Source organism: Mus pahari, chromosome 20, assembly GCF_900095145.1.
Source record: "Mus pahari chromosome 20, PAHARI_EIJ_v1.1, whole genome shotgun sequence".
Classification (NCBI taxonomy): domain Eukaryota; kingdom Metazoa; phylum Chordata; class Mammalia; order Rodentia; family Muridae; genus Mus; species Mus pahari.
This window is the reverse complement of record NC_034609.1, coordinates 23,044,153-23,066,871: the sequence shown is the minus strand read 5'-3', so window position 1 is coordinate 23,066,871 and position 22,719 is coordinate 23,044,153. Positions and strand designations below refer to the sequence as shown.

The 22,719-nt window shown below is 37.1% G+C and overlaps 1 protein-coding gene and 1 pseudogene across 3 annotated transcripts in view; both read left to right on the top strand.

The window, feature by feature from the left end:
- Window positions 1-22,719, top strand: part of Cdh8 (cadherin 8) — a 395,024-nt gene that overhangs the window by 261,776 nt on the left and 110,529 nt on the right. The window lies entirely within an intron of this gene.
- LOC110337829 lies at window positions 7,904-10,277 on the top strand (annotated as a pseudogene).

The following is a 22,719-nucleotide window of genomic DNA, read 5'->3' as shown; positions in this document are numbered from 1 at the left end:
GAATTAAGACACAGCAGTGGGGCTGGTGAGATGGCTCAGTGGGTAAGAGCACCCGACTGCTCTTCCAAAGGTCCAGAGTTCAAATCCCAGCAACCACATGGTGGCTTACACCATCCCTAACAAGATCTGACACCCTCTTCTGGAGTGTCTGAAGACAGCTACAGTGTACTTACATATAATAAATAAATAAATCTTAAAGAAAAAAAAAAGACACAGCAGTGATGTGTTTTGTAGAAAAGGATAATTTTGGCCCTAATTAGATGGTTCTAAAGTTTGTAAACTGACTGTTTTCTCTTCATAATGGGAAGCCCACAAAATAAGTGTATCAATTAGGCCACTCTGAGGGTTAGCATTGGTGTTTTATGCAAGCAAAATATCAGAGAGCTCAAGCTGCTTTTAAGGTTGTTCATCTTCAAAGGCATTCTGCAATGCTAAGGTTGCTCAGAAGTTTCTATTGTTTTCCTGAGTGAGCTATGTTGACAAAAGATATATATGCTGTAGTTCTTGTCTAGTGACACACATGGTGTGGGTAATTATAGTGTCATCTGTTGATCACAAACAGATTACTACCAAGTTTGAAGAATGAATATTTCACCTGGAAATTGTAAGGCTGTTTCCACATACACTCAGAGAGATACCATAAGAAATCACCTTATAAACATTTTTTTTTTTTTTTGGACTGTAGAATTTACATCATTTGTGTCTCTACAGTCCCTAGAAACAGGATGTCTTTGTTCAGCGTGCATCCTTTCCTTAATCTGCAGATTTTCCCAGAGCACATCAGTGAACCTCAGAGACCATTGTGCCTTGTTAGTCTAAGGACTGAACCTGTATTAAACAATGGTAGGATCACTGTAACACAAATCTCTTCTTCATACCATACATAACTTGTGAAAGTGCGAGCTGGGATATTGTATAATTTTCTTATATGCAATATTGAAATGAGACCTTTAAATAGGTAAATTCTGTTAACACCAATTTCTAAAAAATATATAATATATTCAGGAACCCACCTAATTTCATCAAGTGTAAAGATCACATTTTGTGATATTTAAATGTTCACCCAGATTGTCTTTTTATTACCAATAAACTATATGTATTTATACATCATCTGGATATTTGTCATAGAACATATTTTGTTCTCTAATTTGAATCAAAGTCTTTCCTGTTTAGGGAAGCCATTTTCCATCATTCTAGAAAATCAGACTCAGATTTTTCTCTGTTTTTAATTTTCAAGATTATCATTTAATTGTAACATTTCTCTCTTTCCTTTCTTTCCTCAAACCTCTCCTATATGCCTCTTCCCATTCTCCTTCAAATTCTTACCCTCCCTTTATATTGCTATTGCATGCATATATGTATTTGAGTTTTTGAAAAGGGGTGAAACCTCTTTTTAAAAATTGATACCAGTGTATGGTTATACTCATTTAAATATGATACAAAATTCTGTTGATTTTGCATATTTTAATATAATAAACTTTCTTCTTATGTTGTGTGTAAAGCTTATGTTGTGTGTATATTGCTTTTCTAACCTCAATCTGAGAACATTATTTGGGGCATTTTTAATATAATGATAAGGTATCTGAAAGCAAAAACGGGAAGTTAAAAAAACTAGCATTTTATCCATAGAAAGCCAATAACAGGTATGGAAAAGGCTGAATGGCTATTTCTGTTAATTTGATGAATTCTAGGAAAAATAAACCTTAATTTTTCATTTACTAACTCTTTAGTAATGTAGCTCGAATGACAGTAATCTCAGTTAGCAACAAGATGGCAAGCTGAGGCATCAGTTTGTGGTATTTTAATGGTGTCTTTCAATCTTTCAGTCCTCTGATATGTTCATCCTTTTTCCAAAGAAGTTAATTCCCAAGATCTATTATATAGTTAGGCATTTGATTTAAGCACTTGATTTAAGTGACAAAAAATATTTTAACATGCATTACTACTGTATTCCCATGTCTATTTAATTCATAAAGGTTAGAAAGGTTCTGCAGGAAATTTATTTGCAAAATTCAATAAGATGATGGAGATGGTATCTTCATGTATCCAATTTATTGCTCTTTACAAATATTTTATTAAATCTTGAAGCACCTCTCAGGTATGTAAAGGGCAGACATAATTAGACCCATTTGTCAAATGTAGGAAATTAAGATAAAAAGACAAAATAAATCATTTTCCTGAAACTGTAGTAAGATGCTTGACTAAGCCTATCAGTGTCTATGACTGCAATGTTGCTTCTGAAATATTAGAACATCAGTTCTCAACATCATTTAGTCATTGTGATTGAAATCTTTAGTATGATGGAAAGTATTTATATCCATATGTATATTATATCCATACTTCAAAACATGAATGTTATATATCCCGGAGTAGTGGGACATTGTACACATTAATGGAATTGTTGAAGAACTGATGACCTGTTAATTCATTTGGCTGCAGCATGTTGCTCATCTTTAGATGCTTGCTAAATATATCTTTATCCCCTATATTTCTCTTTAAAAACCACAACACAAGAGAGTAGGGGGCACGGAAGTTCAGGAACACAGCTGTGCTGACGCTAAGTGTAATGTAAAGTAACATTAGTCTAACATATCTGCAGATATGAACACCATGTAAGCACTTCATCATGTGAATGGTTAACAGTTCATAAGGATGGTTGAAATTAGCCTCACTTTCCTAAGGATGAATTGCACACATTTGAAAACCATCTATGGAAGAAAGAAAAAACAGGAAGCAAAGTGAGAGGCAGTCTTTGGTGTGATGGAAGACTCTGCTCATTTCTCAGGGAGCCTCTCTGGCTTCTTCTCATCTCCCTTTAAAGTCCTTTTCTAAGGAGTGGACTTTTAGACTAGAGCTCTCCTTTCTGTTTGTGTGTTTTTGTTTTTATTTTGTTTTGTTTTCCTTGGTTTTGAGATGGAATATTTCTATGCAGCCCTTGTTATCTTGGGCCTCACTCTATAGACCAAGTCTGACTTCAAACTTATAGATACATATGACTTTGCCTCCCAAGTGCTGGAATTAAAGGCATGCTCCACCACTGTCATCCAGCTATGCACAGAGCTCTTTGTTAATGCTTTGTCTATGCAACCTACTTGTTTTGTGCCTATGAGAATTTCACCTGATATTCCTGAGCTCCAGTTCCCTTCTTGGGGAAAAGTGAATAATGCCAAGGGCATATGCCTGACTGAAAGAGGAAAGGCCATGCTTGAGCACTGATCTACACAATTGCCAATTGGCATGATCAACATATATAATAGAATTTGTGTTTGTCATATGTTTTACTGCTGCAGATATGCCTTTATTCATTTATTATTTCACATGTGAAAATCTGTGAAAACTAGCAATAGCACTCCCATTTTTAAAACATCTTTGAAACTCTTCCTTCATTCTCCCTTATTTTACAAAAAAGAAAAGTTTATAAGAACATATCTTTTCCTAAGAAATCTTCAAACTATTTACTCCTTGTGAATTTTTTCTATTTCATTTAAGTTAAATCTTTAACCTAAAAATGATAAATGCTCCTTTTTTTTCCCATTCTGTCAGTTGTGCATTCTCACAGTGGTTGCTTCGTCTGAACACTTGCACAGAATGGAAATGTGGGAGAAAATATGCATAAAATCAAGCCAGAGACAATCAGAGATTTCCTCTCCAACTCGAGGTCCCCACAGTATTTTCTTCCAGCTAATATGTACTCTGCAGACTTGGAGCTGGGTTTTGTGATTTACATGGAAAGATCAATGGGGTGCCTTGCAGAGGAGACCATACAAATAGTCTTCCATTCTAAAGCCAGAAAACCCAGAGGTGGTAGATGTGAGCCTCCTGCTTTTAGGTTATTGTTTGGACAGAAATGCCATCAGAGCTGTCTGAATGAATAATGTTATCTGCTCTGACCCTGGCAAGAGTGTCTGCAGTTCATGGCATTCCCTGCTGCAAATGGTTGGAAACCAGAGATTGCCTGGAGGAGCTGGCCCAATAGATGAAGAAAGAACAGGCAGTGGTGCACAGCGCTTATGACCATAGACACGGGACAGATCCAGGAAACAAGAGATTTTGGAGTTTTATGCTCTGATTAAGCTCACATTGGAACTGTGGCACTTAGAAGATGTGTAATACACCCCACTTACACTGCTCCTATAAGATGAGGGTATCCAAATGATGTTATTCTTTCTGCAAGGCTGCTGCATTGTGATGGGATGCATACCATTTTTGACTGCCAAATACCTGTAGACACTGTATCTCAAGCTTAATGTACCCAAGAATTATCTGGGGATCTTGTTAAAACACAGATTTTTATTCCCTAAGTCTGGGGTGCAGATTCTGCATATCTAATCAGCTTCTAGTGATGTTAATATTACCCATCAGCAGACTGACTCCAGAAACAAAGTCCTATTCATTTTAAAAACATCTTTGATACTTATACACTTTTCATAGTTATCACAAAAAACCTTTGTTACTCATCAGGTGTTTTAGTTAACTTGTGGGATTAGTAAAGTACAGATTACTTGGTCCTTCCTTCTGAGTTTCTGCATTTGTTTCATCTGTATTAGAGACTGAGAGTTCACATATTTATGTGATATTTTTAAAGAGATGTTCATACTGTAATTGAACCATTCATTCCAAACACTGACCTGCGACTATTCTTCTAAATACTAAAATACTATTTCCAAAGATTAAAAGGAATAATATAAGTAGGACATTTAAAAAATGAAATATTCAGTGTAAATAATTATGTATTTGTTTACAGTTGGAAGAAATACTAGAAAATTCCTATGGGCTTTTCTAGTAGATTAATCCAGTTCTGGTATCTTGATTTTCATAGTAAGAGATTACAATCAAGGTACTCCTATGATTCATGAAACTGGCTTTATTCAGTTATTCCTATATTTCTCACATATGGTTCATGTTTATGGATAGTGCTATTCAATTTTACCGTATGCATAACTATGTGTGCTTGTGCATAATTACTGTGACTTAGACACAGTGCTACCAACAAAGTTCCACAGTCAGCCTTCTTCCTAATCCATTTTTTTTCATAATACTTAGAACCAATAATCAGTTCCCAATCTTTACAATGTTAAAATTTTAGTTTTCCTCAGCAGGAGAATGTAATATTCATGTTAAACATTTTACAACTTGTTATATCCTGGACTGCAACATTGTATTCATAGACATTCAAACAGGAGATAATATATTTACTATTTAATAAGCTCTCATATGATCCTAATATTTGTTCAAATGTTGCCTAGAATAAAAAAAAGTGCCTAGCTTCAGAGAATGTTTATAACTAAGTGTATTATATATATGAATCCTTCTTTCCAGTGTCAAAACTTAAATGTATAAGTAAGGAAATTAGATCTTAATATGAAAGTTATTTTAAAGGGGTAAGTTTTAGAATTAAATTTCTATGTATCTAGGAAATGTCCAACTTGATCCTGAGTCAAATGATAACTTCTTCATACTGTAAGCATGGATGCTGTGTATACTTTGGGAGAAGAAATTTTATATATATTTAAATATATATATTTAAATATATATATATATATATATAATATATATATATATATATATTCTTTCTTCTGTTGCATTTTTTTTTGGTTGTTCAAAAGTAAGCTGAATCGAACTAGAAAGATAGTTATTTACTTTTCTTTTAAAAGAAAGAATTTAACTAGAATTAATAAATTAAAAAATACATCATATGTATTAAATATGTACTTTAAGAAACATTATATGAAATAAATATTGTAGAAAATGTCTGAGTTTTTGTTCCATACTTTAAAAGAGCTTTGTGTTAAATTATGTATTTAAAAATTACCCTTTGTTTTGAAAACACAAAAAAAAGAATTTAAAAAATGTGTTTTTTTGTTCTCCTTCTTCCCAAAGACCAATCATGTGAATAAATAATGTTAATGGGTTTTTAAATTAAAAATTATTTAAAATGCACATTTCAAATACTTTTTATTTACTCAAGGTTAAAAATTCAAAAGCTTTACTAGATATAGCTTATTCTTCCTTATACATGAAACTGTACTTAATAACTAATAAGACAAGTGATCAACACGGCCTAGTAAAACGAATTAGAAATCCCACTTAAATATTTAAAAACTTCAATGCATAAGTTACGATTTGAAAATTAAATGATAATGTCTGGTATTGAATAAAAAATAAACACTAGAAATCAGTTGATTTGTTAAACTCTATAATCTGATCACCCCCATGGTCATCTAATTTCTTATTCGTGTAATATCCACTAAGAAGACCTGGATAAAGGGTGCAGGGTTCCTGTAACTCATTCAAGTAAGACAAACGGATTGTTGTGTCTCTTCATCTCCGAAAAGGGCTCTAAAGTCTGACATGCTCTCTGTGATTTCGCGCCGTCTGATTTCCAGAAGTAAAAATGCTACGTACATGACAAAGACTAAACCTGTCACTTCTTGTGGCTAGTCAGCTGGAAGCTGACACAGCATGATGTCTGCCATCTTTGAGTGCTAAAGCAGTGCTAGACACCGGGTTCAATGGAAGCAGCTCAATGGGATGAGGGTTAAAAAGAGTATTATGTCACATTTTCAGATAAATCGAACCCATCTGTGGCCTCAATTATTTGTATTCCTTCAAAGAACGTCCTGATGTCTTGACTTACCTTAGCATCCAAGTCAGGCTTCATACCTAGCGTTTCCTCATACAAATCAAATAAATGTGTGTATCAGGGGTGTCAGAGAAGGCCAAGCGCTGGAGCACGGTTCCCACCTGAAGATTTTTGAGCTAAATGGATGTTTCCTGCCTACCACAGGTTCAGAGTCCATGGGTGACACTGGGTGGGGATAATTCTAGAGACACCATTATCAGTATGGGAATAGCGGAAAGTGACAAATAGTTGTTACCAGTAAAGGACCACTCATGAATTCAATTTACTGCATATTTAAGGATCCTTGATCAGCATAGTTCCAGTTTATTTCTGCTCTCAGACCTTGAACTGTGTCTTAGATGATCTTGGTTGTATTTTCTTGATCATTGCTGCTATTCTTTTTCTAAATTCTGTTTCCACTGGAAGTCTCTTCTCAGTCCACTTCTTGCTTATAAGTGAATGCAGGTTCCTTCTTACCCTACTTAATAGGTAGCAAGATCTAAATTCCTCCAATATTTGAAGAAAACACTCTTTGCTTTAAATGACATCATAAGGAGACCCCCATCAAGTTTCCTCACCATTTATTGGTCCTATACTAATGTTCTCCCAGGTTTTTTATTTTGCTTTGTTTTGCTTAGTTTTACATTTTCCCTCGCTTCTCAGTGCATCCATCTCCTTTCTGCTACCTGGTCCCTAAGCTATTATCATACAGTTTAGCTTGTCATTACAGCAGTAGCAATTACATTTAGTCATTAAAAGCTGTTTTAGTTTACTGCTGCTTAACAGACAATATCATGGAATGTTGTGAGATAAAATAGCAAAACTGTTGAACTTAAAAGTCTGATCTATAGGCAGGACTTATCAGTGTCAGCTTGTTGTTGAAGAATTTGGCACTAGCTAAATTGTTTGAAAATAGTTGGCTAGCATTTCTAAGGTCGATCACTCAATACAGTTTGCAAACTGTTGTTGTGAAGTGTCCCTCAAAGAGATGGCTTGGGACTGAAGAAATCCAAAATAAAGCATCAATGGAGATTGCCTAGTATTGCTATTCAGGTTCCAACAGATTCATCAAATGGAACCAGAATGGGACTTCAGTGACTTTCAAAACTCCACACTAAGAGATGGCAAAGCATCATTTCTGTCATACATACAGCCTCGTGAACAAAGTTCTAGAAACATGATACTCCACACTTTATTAGTAGACATACCTAAGAACTTAGACGCCACATTTTAAAACTGTCATATTAATTTTAACAATAAAAAAGAAGTCCGGATCCCAAAATGGTGGACCTCTCACTGTTCCAGAAGGACCTGACTGAGGACACAGACAGGCCCCTGGACATCGTCTCACAAGATAACCCTTGGGGAGGCTGGACAAGTATGCTGCATGTAAGAAAGTATTTAACAGACAGATGGTGGCCTGGAGTTGGCTGGATACTCTGAGGGAAGTCTGCAATGATGAGAAAGACTGCATTGCTCTCTTGGAAAGAATTAGCTGATTAGCTAATGACAGAGAAACCAACTGAGAGCAGTGCTGATGGAACAAGTGCCACACATTGCTCTGTTTTGTCAAGAAAACCGGCCTTCTATACCATAGGCTTTTTCCAAGTACTAACTACCAATTGTGGTTAGATACCTAGCAGACCAGAATAACCAGGTGAGGAAAACCAGTCAGGCAGCTTTGCTGGCTCTGTTGGAGCAGGAGCTGATTGAGTGATTTGACTTGGAGACCAAGGTGTGCCCTGTCCTCATATACCTGACTGCCCCAGACAGCAATGATGATGTGAAGACAGAGGCTGTGGCTCTAATGTGCAAGATGGCCCCCATGGTTGGGGACGACATTACCGAGCATCTCATCCTTCCCAGGTTTTCTGAGATGTGCTGCAACTGTTGAATGTTTCATGTCAGGAAGGTCTGCGCTGCCAATTTTGGAGATATTTGCAGTGTAGTTGGCCAGCAAGCAACAAAAGAAATGTTGCTGCCCAGATTCTGATAATGTGTGGGGCGTCTGAAAGGCCTATGCTGAGTGCTTCATGGCTGTCTCCTGTGCAACATGTCAAGAAATCCGACGGACAAAGTTATCAGCACTATTCCTTCATGTTGGGTTCGCCCAGCAGTCTTTCAGTCTCTGGGGGCCTTTCATATCCACATTTGCTAATCCATCAATCTCGGGCCAGTGCTTTAAAGATGAGAGCAAAAGCTCGGAAGATTCCTCAGCAGAAGACAAAGACAGGATGAGAGATAATGCTGTCGTAGAATTGCATCGCAGGCCAGAGGACGCTCCTTCAGACCCCAGTGCCCCTCACTCCAGTGCTGGAGAGCACACTCGAAGGCTGTGCTGCCAAGACACCTGGGGACTCTGCAGGTGACTTGCATGCTCCAGTGGACAGCTCCTTACTCTGTACTTTGTCCACAGAGTCTCCTCAGGAAGCAGCTAGCAATGATGAGAATGGTAGAAAGCCTGATACCAATAGCAAGTGTGCGTCCCAGACGCTGGCACCAGCTCCCCAGAGGCCACTCCCTTAGACCAGGACATGTTCAACTCCTTCCATTTCTGGAGGACTCTTCTACCTAAAATAGATCTTGATAAAGAGCTCCAACAGGACCCCGAGGAGAGACTCAGCCCAGAGAGAACAGGAGATACCCCTGCAGCCCCTGTATCAGGCTCTCCCAATATCACCATGGCTACCCGGAAGGAACTAGAAGAAATGATAGAAAACCTTGAGCCGTGAATGGATGACCCTGACCCTTGACAGACAGAACTGACACTGCTTGAGGGAGACTTGTGAGACCCTAGCATCGGACATGTAGTGGAAAGTTCGAAGAACTCTACCCTCCTTCATGAGCTTGCAGTGATTCTTGTACACCAGCTGACAGTGGCAGATGTGGTTCCAATTCTCAATGGATTTTTTAAAAAGACTTCGATGAAGTCAGGATAGGTGTTCTTAAACACTTGCATGACTTTCTGAAGCTTCTTCGCATTGATAAAACAAGAGAGTACCTTCATCAGCTCCAGGAGGTTTTGGTGACAGACAACAGTAGAAATTGGCGCTTTGGAGCTGAACTGGCAGAAGAGCTGATTTTATTTCTAGAATTATATAGTCCCAGAGATGTTAATGATTACTTACATCCCATTGCTCTGAATCTGTGCGCAGACTAAGTTTCTTCAGTCCATTGGATTGCCTACAAGTTGGTCAGTGAAATGGTGAAGAAACTCCACACAGCAACACCACCAACATTCGGAGTAGACCTCATCAGTGAGCTGGTAGAGAATTTTGGCAGGTGTCTAAAATGGGTCTGGTCGAGAAGCCTTTGTCTTTGTCTGCCAGTCTGTCATTGAAGATGACTGCCTCCCCATGGACCAGTTTGCTGTGCACTTGATGCCACATTTGCTGACCTTGGCAAATGACAGGGTTCCCAATGTTAGAGTGCTGCTTGCGAAAACCCTGTGACAGACCCTGCTGGAGAAAGAGAACTTCTTAGCCTCTGCCAGCTGTCACCAAGAGGCCGTGGAACAGACAATCATGGCCCTGCAGATGGACCGAGACAGATGTCAAGTACTTTGCAAGCGTCTGCCCCTCCAGTACCAAACTCTCTGAAGATGCAATGAACACAGCTTCCTCCACCTACTGACCCACGGTGTCCGTCCTGCATCTGCAAGGGTCTGGCCTCGACTGCCTATGCCACTGGGGACAGCTTTAGTGGGGGCCTTCCTCCAGTCAAATCATTTGCAGGTGCATGTTGCTTACTCCCAATACCAGTGGTTTTAAGAGTCAAGAGAAAGTACAGTAAACACTATTATCTTATCTTGACTTAAGGGAAAGTAAATCTCAGAGGATTATAATTGTCACCAAAGCCTTAACTCGTTACTTCATCTTCCTGACTGAATGGCTTGAACTGGCAGAGCATTTTCCCTTCGGAAGGATGAGGTTCCCAGAGACCTGCATTGTTTTCTTCTGGTTTTATTTAACAGCTGATAAATGACATTCTTATGGCCAGAAGGTGGATATGCATCAGACAGGAAAGGCCTTGAGTATTAGCCCAAGCATTTCTTTTATGTGCTGAGCCTGTTCAGCTCCTTGCCCTGCCCAGTCCAGCCCTAAGTGTGAATAGTTCTTGGCGAGTATAAATGACAAAGGAGTTTTTCCTCTCCTAAGGGCTTGATGTTAACAATAAATAGAATCTGATTTTGACTCCTAATGCAGCACATTGCTGCAGCACATTGCTGTAACCATTTACAGAATGTTTGCAGAATCTCTCCTGATTTTTTTTTTTTTTTTCATGCCGGTCACGACCTGAAGGGAATTTCTTAGCATGAGTATTGTGTCAGGTATTTTTAACTTGATCATGGTCAGCTCTGAGGTGCAACTTTTTCTTCCTGTGCTTACACTCCTGTGACCACTCTGGGGTACGTGCAGCCTTAATCATGCTGTTAGAACTGTTGTGGTACAAGTTCCAAATAGACTTTATTATTAGGATCTAAAAAAATAAAAGAAAAAGTCCATTAACAAAGTGTATTTTATGTTCTCAAAACATTTTTAAATAAAAAGTAAGTGAAACATTTTATAGATTTGTATGAATACAAAATCCTAAAAAATAATTCTTAATTAAAAGTAATTTTTATTTTGAATAATAACAAAATTATATCATTTTACCCCTTCTCTCCATTATCCTTTCCAAATGTATGGCCTATTTCTTCATTAATAAACATTTCACATAAATATGTTTTTATATATATATATATATATATATATATATATATATATATATATTGTGGGTATTATGTAAGTTAAACCTGCTCAGTGTGTATGATGTTACTCAAATTCATATTTTCAGGGATGACCATTTGGTATCAAATAACCAGTGTGTTTCTCTCTGAAAAATCATGTATCTAATGCATCAGAATGCCTACATTCACATTTCTTTACCCAGCATTCTTTAACTCCCTTGGTCCTTTGCATGGGGTTGAGCAAGATAGAGAACATTTGTGTGCCTTACCTGTCTCTTTAAAAGCCCTTTTTGATACTTTTATGCCTTGTCATCACCTATAAGAAATTCTAACTTAGGACTTTGCTTTCTAACCAGCCTGTGATCAGGTAATGTTTCTCAAATTCACACAGTTTCTTATATCTTTACTCTGTAAATAGGCAATATTAATAATATCTTTCACTCCCAATGCAGAGGAATCTGTGATGATCAATAAAGAAGTTGCTGAAAATAGGAAAAACAGTGAATGTTGACAGGAATGGCAGTGGAATCTATAAACTGAGCCAAAAAGTAAATTTCAGGCATCAGCTGGGACCGTTATCAGAAAGGAGGCAGAATGAGGTGACTTATGTGTAGGCAGATAGTTGGGTCTGTGTTCACCAACCTCCTCAGATATGAAGAAGCACTTTAACTAAACCCAGACAGAGCTCATGTCTCTAGCTGNATATGTAGCAGAAGATGGCCTAGTAGGCCCCCATTGGGACGCCAGGGCCAAGAAGTGGGAGTGAGTGGGTAGGGGAGCAGGGCAGGGGGAGGGTATAGGGGACTTTCAGGGCACCATTTGAAATGTAAATGAAGAAAATATCTAATAAAAAATTGAAAAAAATGAAAATTTTAAAAAGTATGATTTTTTTTTTTTACAACCACCTGATGTGATCTCAATCTAGATGAGTGTGAGGATACATATGGGGACACATTTATGAAAAGATAACAATGAGTGATGATAGAAACACAGTTTACTTCAGACATCAGGAGTTGCCCAGTACATTATGTTAAATATTTCCCCACCACAGAATTGCTACCTGATGAAGGGAGTCTGTGTTCCCAGAACCTGAACTGAAGATGTATCTCAGGGAAGTGACATGGGATAATCATATGTCATAGTGTATCAACTAGTGTGTGTGTTTGTGTTTGTGTGTGTGTGTGTATGTGTATGTGTGTATTGTGGGGGGCTGTGGGGGGTGAGTGTCACTGCACTCCATAGTAATATATGAAAATATATGTACTTATGTGTGTTAACTCATCATTGTATAATCATATATTAAAATGTAAGCACTCGTGTGTATGACAGAGAGAGAGAGAGAGAGAGAGAGAGAGAGAGAGAGAACTCACTCACTGAATAGCCCATATCTAATGCATCAGAACGCCTGCATTCACATCTATGTAGGGGAATGTGTGTGGGTAGTCTCTTAAAATCTAAATGCAAATGGTTCCCTCCCATAGAACTTTGAGATTTCTTTTACTTTTCTATATGAGATTTTTTGCTGAAGAATTTCTTTAAAGTATTTTCAAGGATTTTGAAAGTGATTTTACAAAAGGGGATGATGACATGTGAATTCAAATGTACTCTAAACATTTGGCAATAGGAAAATTTTGCAGATTTTGTGAATGCTTTAAAGATGCAAGTGTGGCAGAAAAAAATACAAGTGATATTGCTTGCATCTCCAATGTTAGGGACTACATATGAATACATGTCAGCAGTTGTGAGACTGGGAAAAAAATGTTGATGTCATTACTGTCCCATGAGACAAATATGTCTATAATTTATCCTGATTAAAATCTGTTGCATGGATAGTTCATACATTATGAAAATAGGTTAAATAATATGAGAACAAACCATATGAACTCACAACTTGGAAATAACTATGATTAGAAAACAATATACATATATTTTTACAGTGTTGTCATGAATATTTTAAATAATGATCATGTAACTTAAGTTTTCATTTCCTCTTGCCATGCAAGGAAAATTATAAGTATATTCATAAGTGATATTGCATTACACATTGATAGTATAATTTGTATAAATTTAATTTTACCTGAAATAAAAATAATAATTTGTTATATTATTTCCTTCTGTTTTGAAATATCTAACTGTAAGAGGTAGTATAGAACTGAACTATGTTACACCATAAATATATAAACTCATGTGCATATACATATGTAGCTATATGTTGGTATATAATCATTGTATATATATATATATATATATATATATATATATATATATGCGCACAGGATTTTCAATGTGCTGGTTCATTTCATTCTCTTCTGGGTATTAAAAATAATCTTAGCTTCTAGTGAAATTATAAGTAGTTTACAATTGTTACTCACATACTGACAATTGGCATTTTTTTGATCAATACTTTCTACTGTCTACAAGCCTGAGTTTATCTTGCATATGTAATCTAGCTTTCACAAAGTTTTCTTAAGATGAGAATGGTTTCATTTGCCTCATATTATCATTATGTCATAACTTTGTAAATTAGACTATTTTCTATAAAGTACACACATGGATGAAAGGGGCATTATTTATGTGACTTATTAAATAAGCTAAATGTTCATCTATTCATCAATATTTTTGTCTATCAATTACATTTTTTAATTTTTATACAGATTTATGAGCATTTATCAACTCTTCTTTATGAAAAAAAGTTGCCTATTGCTTTTGAAAACTTACAGATTTTTTTTTACAAAATATATGACAATTAGAAAGAATGCAAATTATGTCCTCGGACTAAGGTCCAGAAATTTATCTTCCCTGTAATCAGTATAAATACCTTTTTCAGTGTCTTCATCTTGACTATAGTTACATTTCACTGATTTAATTTTCATTAACTAAGTGTAAGTTAGAGGTACGTAGAATACTATCATTGTAACACCTGGCAGAAGTTGAAGTAAAAGCACCCACTTTCATGCCACCACAATCCCTATGCTGGTAATTTCCTTAAAAACTGTATTTGTCATTTTATAAAGTGTCCTTACAGTACTCCAAGAGCTGGCATAACATGGCAGTAAAAGAATGAAGAAATCACACACATACACACACACACACACACACACACACACACACACACACACACACATACACACACTCACAGAGAGACAGAGTGACATACANACATACACACACTCACAGAGAGACAGAGTGACATAGAGAGAGAGAGAGAGAGAGAGAGAGAGAGAGAGAGAGAGAGAGAGAGAGAGAAAGGCAGGGAGAGAGGAGAGAGGAAAGACGAGAAGCTTCTGGGATCAGTAGGGTGGGGTCATCTTATGGAGAAGCTGCCTAACGCTGGAAACTCAGGGTGTATATGATATATAGTTGTCCATGAAGGTGGGGTCATAGAGCTAAACAAGGATGCAGAGTTATTATATACATGTAAACACTGAGGCGGATTATTATATAAGTGAACAAAATAACTGGTTTAATTAATCTCAGAACTAGAAGTCTCTTACAGAAGAATAGCAATCTGATCATAAACATCCAGAGTGAACAAGCTAAAGTAGGTATTTTCTACAAACACTGTCAACAATCAGGAACCATCTGGCTGAGCCTCAGCAAAAGAAGGCTTTGCTATTCCTGTGCTTCTGAAACATAGGTCCTTGGCCTGTGCCTTTGTTAAAAGCGCATATTCATTAATTATTTAATCATTCCTTACAGTAAAAACCACAGTTTTGTCTTCACTAACTGGATTTAAATTATAATGTGTAACATATAGTATGAGCTGATGTTTAATGATTCAACTCTACTTATATCATAAAATCTGTATTTATGTTGTCTTAAATATCACTTTTAGTGTTAAGAAAAATTTTGCGTGTGACCAAATCCTTAAGAACTCTATTTATGGTCCTCCATCTGCACCCCAGAACAGAGGCTGATCCACAGCCCACTATGCACAGGTCCCGCCAGGAGAGATCTGTTCTCCCAGGAGTGTTTTCACTACAGGACTCAGGGATGAGATACCCACTTTCTCTCCAATAACTGACTGGAGTTGTGCAGTGAAGCTGTGCAAGAACAGTGTGGCAGCTGGGACAGGATCCTTCTGGTTTGCCATCTGAACCCAGAGATTGGGCTGTTCCAGAGCCCTCTGTTTACAAGTTCTGCAAGGAGAGAGCTGGTCTCTCAGGAGTGCTGACACAGGCTTACAGACCCACAGGAGGAACAAGCTACAGCCAGAGACAGGAAGAACATATAACACCAGAAATGACCAGATGGTGAAATACAAACACAAGAATCTTAACAACAGAAACCAAGACTGCTTGGCACCATCAGAACCCCCAGTTCTCCCACCACAGCAAGTTCTGGATTCCCCAACACACCAGAAAGGCAATATTTAGATTGAATATCATATATCAAAATGCTGATAGAGGATTTTAAGAAGGACATAAATAACTCCCTTGAAGAAATGGCAGGTAAACAGGTAGACGCCCTTAAGAGGAAACACAAAAATCCTTTAAAGATTTACAGGAAAACACAATCAAACAGTTGAAGTAATTGAACAAAACCATCCAGGATATAAAAATGGAAGTAGAAACAATAAAGAAATCACAAAAGGAGACCGCTCTGGAGATAGAAATCCTAGAAAAAAGATCAGGAGTCATAGATACAAGCATCACCAAGAGAATGCAAGAAATTGAAGAGAGAATCTCAGGAGCAGAAGATACTATAGAAAACATTGACAAAACAATAAAAGAAAATGCAAAATGCAAAAAGATTCTAACTCAAAACATTCATGAAATCTAGGATACAATGAGAAGACCAAACCTAAGAATGATAGGTATAGAAGAGGGTGAAGATTCCCAACTTAAAGGGCCAGTAAATATCTTCAACAAAATTATAGAAGAAAACTTCCCTGTCCTAAAGAAAGACATAACCATGAACATTCAAGAAGCCCAAATAGATCACATCCGATAAGAAAGTCCTCCTGACACATAATAATCAGAACAACAAATGCACAAAACAAAGAAAGAATATTAAAAGCCGTAAGGGAAAAAGGTCAAGTAACATATAAAGAATGACCTAGTAGAATTATACCAAACTTCTATCAAAAACTATGAAAGCCAGAAAATCTTGGACAGACATCATACAGATTCTAAGGGAAAACAAATGCCAGCCCAGGCTACTATACCCAGCAATACTCAATAACCGTAGATGGAGAAACCAAGATATTCCATGAGAAAAACAAATTTATACAATATCTCTCCACAAATCCCACCCTTCGAAGAATCATGAATGGAAAACTCCAACACAAGAAAGGAAATTACTCCCTAGAAAAGGCAAGAAACTAACCTTCAATTAAGTAATCAAAAAGAAGACCACAAAAATGATAATTCCACCTCTAACAAGAAAAATAACAGGAAGAAACATTTTTTCTTAATATCTCTTAATATCAGTGGACTAATTCCCCAATAAAAAGACAAGACTAACAGACCAGATACATAAACAGAACCCAACATTTCACTGCATACAGGAAACCCACCTCAGTGAAAAAGACAGACACTAACCTCAGAGAAAAAGGCTTGAAAACAATTTTCCAAACAAATGGTCCCAAGAAACAAGCTGGAGTAACCATTCTAATACTGAATAAAATCGACTTTCAATCTAAAGTTATCAAAAAAGACAAGGAGGGACACTTCATACCCATCAAAGGTAAAATCTACTAAGATGAACTCTGATTATCTATATTCCTAATTCTAGGGCACCCACATTCATAAAAGAAACTTTACTAAATCTCAAAGCACACATTGTACTGCACACAAGAATAGTGGGAGACTTCAACACCCCACTCTCAGCAATGCACAGATCATGGAAACTGAGCCCAAACACAGACACAGTGAAACTAACAGTTGTTATGAAACAAATGAATTTAACATATATCTATAGAACATTTTATACTAAAACACAAGGATATACCTTCTTCTCATTTCCTCATGGTACTTTCTCCAAAACTGACAATATAATAGGTCACAAAACAGGCTTCAACAGATACAAGAATTTTGAAATAATCCCATATATCCTATCAGATCACCACAGACTAAGGCTGATCTTCAATAACAACATAAATAATAGAAATCCCACATACACATGGAAGCTGAACAAGATTCTACTCAATAACTTGATCAAGGAAGAAATAAAGAAATTAAAGATAATTTAGAGTTCAATGAAACTGAAGACACAACACACCCAAACTTATGGGACAGAATGAAAGCAATCCTAAGAGGAAAACTCATAGCTCTGAGTGCCTCCAAAAAGAAACTGGAGAGAGCATACACTAGCAGCTTGACAGCACACCTGAAAGCTCTAGAACAAAAAGAAGCAAATTCACCCGAAAGGAGTAGTCAGCAGGAAATAATCAAACTCAGGGCTGAAATCAAATAAGTGGAAACAAAAAGAACTATACAAAGAGTCAACCAAACCAGGAGCTGGTTCTTTGAGAAAAATCAACAAAATGGGTAAACCCTTAGCAAGACTAACTAGAGGGCACAGAGACAGTCTCCTAATTAACAAAATCAGAAATGAAAAGAGAGACTTAACAACCAAATCCAAGGAAATCCATAAAATCATCAGACTCTACTACAAAAGCCCATACTCAACAAAACTGGATAATCTGGATGAAATGAACAATTTGCTAGACAGATACCAGGTACCAAATTAAATCAGGATCAGAGAAATGATTTAAACAGTCCCATAACCCCTAAAGAAACAAAAACAGTCATTAATGGTTTCCAAATAAAAGCAAAAGCCCAGGACCAGATGGGTTTAGTGCAGAGTTCTATCAGACCTTCAAAGAAACCTAATAGAAATTCTCCTCAAACTATTCCACAAAATTGAATCAGAAGGTACTCTACCCAATTCATTCTATGAAGCCACAATTACTCTGATACCTAAACCACACAAAGTCCCAACAAAGAAACAGAACTTCAGACCAATTTCCCTTATAAATATTGTTGCAAAAATACTCAATAAAATTCTATCAAACTGAATCCATGAACATATCAAATGACCATCCATCATGATCGAGTAGGCTTCATCCCAGGGATGCAGGGATGGTTCAATATATGGAAATTTATCTATGTAGTCCACTATATAAACAACCTCAAAAACAAACAAACAAACAAACAAAAACTCATATCTCATTAGATGCTGAGAAATCATCTTTTAAAAAATCCAACACCCCATAATAATAAAAGTCTTGGAAGGATCAGGAATTCAAGGCCCATAAGTCCATAAGTAAACATATTAAACGCAATATACATCAATCTAATAGCCAACATCAGGCTAAGTTGAGAGAAACTTGAAGCAATCCCACTAAAATTGGGGACTGGACAAGGCTGCCGACTCTCCCCCTTCCTATTCAATATAGTACTTGAAGTCTTAGCCAGAGAAATTAGACAACAAAAGGAGATCAAAGGGATAAAAATTGGAAAGAAGTCAAAATATATGATAGCATACTTAAGTAACCCCAAAAATTCCAGGAGAGAACTGCTAACCTGATAAACCACTTCAGCAAATAGCTGGACATAAAATTAACTCAAACAAATCATTGGCCTTCCTCTACACAAAGGATAAACAGGCTGAGAAAGAAATTAGGGAAACAAAACACCTTCAAAATAGTCACAAATAATATAACATAACTTGGTGTGACTCTAACTAAGCAAGTGAAAGATCTGTATGCTAGGAACTTCAATTCTCTGAAGAAAGAAATCGAAGAAGATCTCGAAGATAGAACTATGTTCCAGGCAGATGGATTGGCAGGATTAATATAATAAAAATGGTCTTGCTGAAAGCAATCTACAGATTTAGTACAATCCCCATCAAAATCCCAAGTCAATTCTTCACAGAGTTAGAAAGAGCAATTTGCAAATTCATCTGGAATAACAAATCTTAGGATAGTGAAAATTACTCTCAACAATAAAAGAACCTCTGGTGAAATCACCATCCCTGACCTCAAGCTGTACTACAGAGCAATTGTGATAAAAACTGCATGGTATTGGTACAGTGACAGGCAGGTAGATCAATGGAATAGAATTGAAGACATAGAAATGAACCCACATACCTACGGTCACTTGATCTTTGACAAAGGATCTAAAACCATGCAGAGGGAAAAAAGACAGCATTTTCAACAAATGATGATGTCTCAACTGGCGGTTAGCATGTAGAAGAATGCAAATCAATTCTTTCTTATCTACTTGTACAAAGCTCAAGTCCAAGAGGATCAAGGACCTCCACATAAAACCAGATACACTGAAACTAACCGAAGAGAAAGAAAGTGGGGAAGAAAAATTTTTCTGACCAGAACACCAATAGCTTATGCTCTAAGATTAAGAGTTAACAAATGGGACCTTATAAAATTGCAAAGATTCTGTAAGGCAAAGGACACTGTCAGTAGGACAAAGTGGTAACCAACAGATCAGGAAAAGATCTTTACCAACCCTACATCCAATAGGGGGCTAATATCCAATCTATACAAAGAACTCAAGAAGGTAGACTCCAGAGAACCAAATAACCCTGTTTAAAAAATGGGGTACACAGCTAACCAAAGAATTCTCAACTGAAAAATACCGAGAAACACCTAAAGAAATGTTCAACATCCTTAGTCATCAGAGAAATGCAAATCAAAACAACCCTGAGATTCCAACTCATACCAGTCAGAATGGCTAAGATCAAAAAACCCAGGTGACAGCAGATACTGGCAAGGATATGGAAAAAGAGGAACACTCCTCCATTGCTGGTGGGACTGCAAGCTGGTACTACTACTCTGGAAATCAGTTTGGCGGTTCCTCAGAAAATGGGACATAGTACTACTGAGGACCCACTAATAACACTCCTGGACATATACCCAATAGATACTCCAACTTGTAAGAAGGGCACTCCACTATGTTCATTGCAGCCTTATTTATAATAGCCAGGAGCTGGAAAGAAACCAGATGTCCCTCAACAGAGGAATGGATACAGAAAATGTGGTATATTTACACAATGGAGTACTACTCAGCTATTAAAAACAATGACTTCATGAAATTCTTAGGCAAATGGATGGAACTAGAAAATATCATCCTGAGTGAGGTAACCCAATCACAAAAGAACACACATGGCATGCACTCACTGATAAGTGGATATTAGCCCAGAAGCTCGGAATTCTCAAGATATAATTCACAAACCTCATGAGACTCAAGAAAGAAGATCAAAGTGTGGATACTTCGATCCTTCTTAGAAAGGGAAACAGAATACCCATGGAAGGAGTTACAGAGACTGCCCCACCTGAGAATCAATCCCATATACAATTACCAAACCCAGACCCTTTTGTGGATGCCAACAAGTGCTTGCTGACAGAAGCCTGTTCTAGCTTTCTCCTGAGAGGTACCACTGGTGCCTGACAAATAGAGAGGTGGTGCTCACAGCCTACTATAGGACTGAGTACAGGGTCCCCAATGAAGGAGCTAAAGACCCAAGGAGCTGAAGGGGTTTACAGCCCCATAAGAGGACCAACAATACAAACTAAGCAGTATCCCAGAGTTCCCAGGGGCTAAAACACCAACCAAAGAGTACACATGGAGGAACTCATGGTTCTAGCTGCATATGTAGCAGAGGATTGCCTTGTCGTTCATCAATGAGAGCAGAGGCCCTTGGTTCTGTGATGGCTCTATTCCCCAGTGTAGGGGAATGCCAGGGCCAGGAAACAGGATTGGGTGGGTTGGTGAGCACAGGCGTGGAGGGGATAGGAGTTTTTTTTGGAGTGGAAACCAGGAAAGTTGATAACATTTGTAATGTAAATAAAGTAATATCTAATATAAAAAGAAACTCTATGAACAAATAGCTTAATGGGGAAATATTTATTAGAATACGTCACATTCACTGAAAATACCAATTATAAGTATATATCATGTATTCATTTTATTTTAAACTTAAGAAAAACACTAAAAAAATACAAATTTAGGAATTATTTACCAGGGTTGGGGATTTAGCTCAGTGGTAGAGCACAAGGCCCTGGGTTCAATGCTCAGCTCTGGGGGGCAGGGGAAAAGGAATTATTTACCAGCCTAAACTTTGTTGTATCTGTTCTGCCTGATTTCTGGTTTCTCATGCAGGATTCATGGGCAGACTTTATAGGTCCTACCCTCTGCACAGTTACACATTAAGCTTGCTTTTGGTTGGTTGTGGGTTGGTTATTGTTTTTCTGTTTTGTTTTGTTTTGTTTTCCATCTCTAAATATGTCCTGTTACATATTTGCCTTCCAAAATATTGCTTTTTCTTTGATGTCAAATAAAGTTACAACTCCTTCTGGAACGGACTAAGTCTTGACAGTCACAGGAAGTTGAGAAGGCCAAGTGTGAAATAATTAACTGTTAGATTTGTCTTCCATTCTCTTTCCAGACTAAAGTCACTGAGAGCATAGACCTTGTACAATTCTATTTAAAACCACTTTATTTCTAACATGCAATCTGTAATATTGTATGATATATTACTAGAAATGTAGTAACAAATGCTTAGAGTTGAAAACTTCTATTTCTTAGGACAGAGGCAGTTTTCCAACAAACTATTATGTGACAGCAGATACTGTGGCTTGTACGGTCTTGTGTACTCTCTTCTCCAATAATCTCTGAGTCTTGATAAGGGGCATATAATGTACATAATGTATGGCTGAGTCCACTATAGTCCCTGATATTCTGCAACTTACACAGGTTGAGTGCTGTGTTACTCATACAGAAAGAACCTTCTTTGATGAGGTTCAAGACATACACTAATTGAGTATAATCATAAGCTAGTAGAAGCCAATTTAATCTTGTGTCCCCTTAGCAGAATATTAGTAATAGGTTCTCTCTTTAAGACTATGGTCAGTCTGATCACAAATATTTGACATTGACAACTGCAAGGTATAGGTCTCATCTTGTGGAACAGACTTTAAATCCAATCAAACAATATTGGGTTATTCCTATAACATCTGTGTCACAATTGCACAAGTGGGCACATCTTACATGTTGTCATTATGATTTGCAGGATTCACAGATATATTAAATTAATCATTATATCCTCTAACAATAGCATTTGATCATTCTGCAGCATCATGCAAGTGAGACAGTAGGTATGAAATGTCCATGCCAATATCGGTTTTATTTCTCCATAAAATATGACATATGCATTCCATTGTCTTCTGTCTCTTAGAGATAGTTTGTGCATTGTTTTTGTAAAGGAAATGGTTTAAAAGGGTCTAATGTCTATTTTACTTAATTAAGAAATCTAATCCCAGCACTTGGGAGGCAGAGGCAGGTGGATTTCTGAGTTCGAGGCCAGCCTGGTCTACAGAGTGAGTTCCAGGACAGCCAGGGCTATA